Here is a 2685-nt window from a genome sequence, read left to right as displayed (position 1 = left end):
CTCTAAGATCTTTCACTTGCATTCCATTGTCTGCAATTTTAACCTAGCCTAAAATTAATTAATCTTATGGTGAGTGCTTTAGTATGTTAGACATACAGTGGTTCATCGGTTACAGGAATACATGCCTTCTATTTCTATGTCTTCATCTTCTTATAAAAAAATAATTAATTGGAGGCAGCAAAGAAGCCTCCACATTAATTCTAGAAACACATAAAATTAACCTCCAGATCTTAAATCTATGGTGCAGATGAAATAAGTGATGTTTAGAGTCCTAGAGTTATAAGTCTCCAACGTGAGGAAAATGTGGACGTGTAACTTTTGGCAAAATAAGCGATGTTTAGAGTCCTATAATTATACGAGTCGTCAACGTGAGGAAATTGTAGGCGTAACAATTAGGAGGCCGCAGCGATTGTCCTCTCTTGGATACCCACCAAATAAGCATCCCCACATTGAAAAAAGAGCATCTCCAATCTTGACCTTTTCAACGATCACATGGGGGCGAGTTCGGTCTGGTGGCACCTCCGCCTGGATCCTCCTCTGATTGATTCATGCTACACATATGCAAGGTGCAGAATCCTCCTGGACAGCTCTACGTCATGTCACCATTGGCCGGTCCCGTGGGTTACGAAGACAATCAATTTGACGATTTCATTGGCTTCCTCCACCCGTTCTGCAATACCTTGATGCCTCCATTAATTGAAGCTGGACGACGACTGGAATGCGAGAGACCATGAAGTCCAAGTGGTTGATATATTGTGCACCCCTCTGTCCAGCTTTTGATGAGATTGCAGGTAAAAGCAATGCATGTTCTCTCTATGCGTTGCCTCTGATTCTCGCGTTGTTTAATCTATCCGACCAAGGCGCAGGCGAAAGTTTTCTCTACTTGCATGCTGGATGTTTACACATACCATAGCCTGAAGCATTGATTGATAGATGCGATTATTGTTGTTAAGTTACTTTTTTTGCAACTAATTCAATTCTTCAGAGTTAGATTTTCAGCACACAAGTGATCAGGCGTAGCTTATCTCCTCGGGGTCGTAATACTATGGTTCCTTGCTGCTGTTGAATCCAAACTGACGAGTAAGTTGAGCTATATGTTTAGATTTGGCATTCTGGCAAGCAAGAGGAGCAATTCAACATCAATTACAGTAGGTAATGCATCTGTTTCAGCTCGATCATTTATTTTACTTGACGTACTAGCATATTCAACAGAAGAGAGGCTCTCCGTGGGAAATTCACCAGCGACTGGTCGCTACCGCTATGACGGGGCCTTCTGTACTTCTTATTGTGTCGCTCGCTGGAGGTTTGATGGACATATCGTTTTTTGAAGTAAATTATGTGGCGGCCATCAAGGCTCCGGCGGCACAGCATTTTGCCATCCCCGGCACCATTCAAGGTCGTCATCCACCTCTCCTATCCCAACTCAGCAGGGCAGTAGTAACCCTCAATCCCATCTTCCCTGGTCTGTTCTTCTCATTTTGAATTCATAATCAAACCTCCGGCTGCCACCTCATATGGGAACTACAGAGAGTTCAACAGTGAGAAGAAAGTAAAATTCAAAGAAACGAAACCAATCTGTTGAGTTCTCGCCACCGGGGAACAAATCACTGGACGTGGCAACGTTTGATCGGTATGATGATAAGTATTGTTTCTTAAGTGTTATTGCATAATAAAGATTGATCTCATTGTGGTGAATTTTGTACCACAGGTGGAAGTTACTGTGGACGAAGAGATCAAGGAAACATCTCCAAGCGCTGCATTTGAAATCATCGATCAGGTTCCAGCGTGTCCAATTGTGCAGTGATCAAGTTTAACAGTTGCTCATCTGATTGTTTCGTGTTACACTGGTGCAAACTGGAGAAGCCTCCTCTGCATCTTGCTGTTGTTGCGCTCTACTGTGTGTTCTTTGACTAGGGAAATACTTGATTGACAAGTACATGGTGACCACCTGCTGATCGATGCCTCACCGGCTGCTCACATCTGTTCTATGAGATTTGATGGCAAAATTACAATCTGTGACACGCTACCATGCAACACTAATGATTTTTACCTCGCAAAAAAGCATTAATGATTTTTTTACTGGATCGCCCTTTCCAGGATTTTGATTTGTGGTAAAACGTCACATTACTTCACCCTACTATGTGTCCGCTTTCATTGTTTAATTTATTATTGGCGTGCATATATAAAGTTCATCTAAGTGTGTCCTGAGTCTCCTGATTACAGCCTAGGCGTGTATGATAGATTATGTTTTTTCTATATTATTATTGGTTTACCACTTCTGAACTTCACAAGTTAGTTTGATCTCATCAGGTTGTAAACAATATTACTTCGCAGCAACCCTGTGCAGTCTTGTTAGATGGATGCCTCTACGATTCGGGGTACATAATTAATATTGATTAGATTATTCTAGCAATATGAAAAATTGATCTCTTTAAGTCTATGTAAACTTTTGAGCACGAATATCGGCCAGGAAGCTTCTATCACTTCTCCCTGTTTTTAATTCTAAGTGGTTTTGCTTTGATATTTATAGGTTTAGCCTGACACTCTTCGTAAATATAGCTCCGTTTACCTTCTATTGGTCCATGGGAACATGATATGTCTATAGCCATAGAAGAAACATCTGGAATCAACATCGACACAAATTCAAGCAATCAAAGTTAGATCGTATATGGCTTCACTATAATT

The 2685-nt window shown here is 41.2% G+C and overlaps 1 long non-coding RNA gene across 1 annotated transcript; it reads left to right on the top strand.

Annotated features, from left to right (window-relative positions):
* Positions 1-495: 495 nt before the first annotated feature.
* Positions 496-2044, top strand: LOC119366467. The gene is made up of 4 exons (XR_005176057.1): positions 496-791; positions 986-1080; positions 1213-1630; positions 1709-2044. It is a non-coding gene; the product is annotated as an uncharacterized LOC119366467 (long non-coding RNA).
* Positions 2045-2685: the final 641 nt, after the last annotated feature.

The sequence above is a fragment of the Triticum dicoccoides genome, chromosome 1A, assembly GCF_002162155.2.
Source record: "Triticum dicoccoides isolate Atlit2015 ecotype Zavitan chromosome 1A, WEW_v2.0, whole genome shotgun sequence".
In the NCBI taxonomy this organism is placed as follows: domain Eukaryota; kingdom Viridiplantae; phylum Streptophyta; class Magnoliopsida; order Poales; family Poaceae; genus Triticum; species Triticum dicoccoides.
The sequence above is the reverse complement of the archived record's forward strand: the minus strand, read 5'-3'. Positions and strand labels throughout refer to the sequence as shown.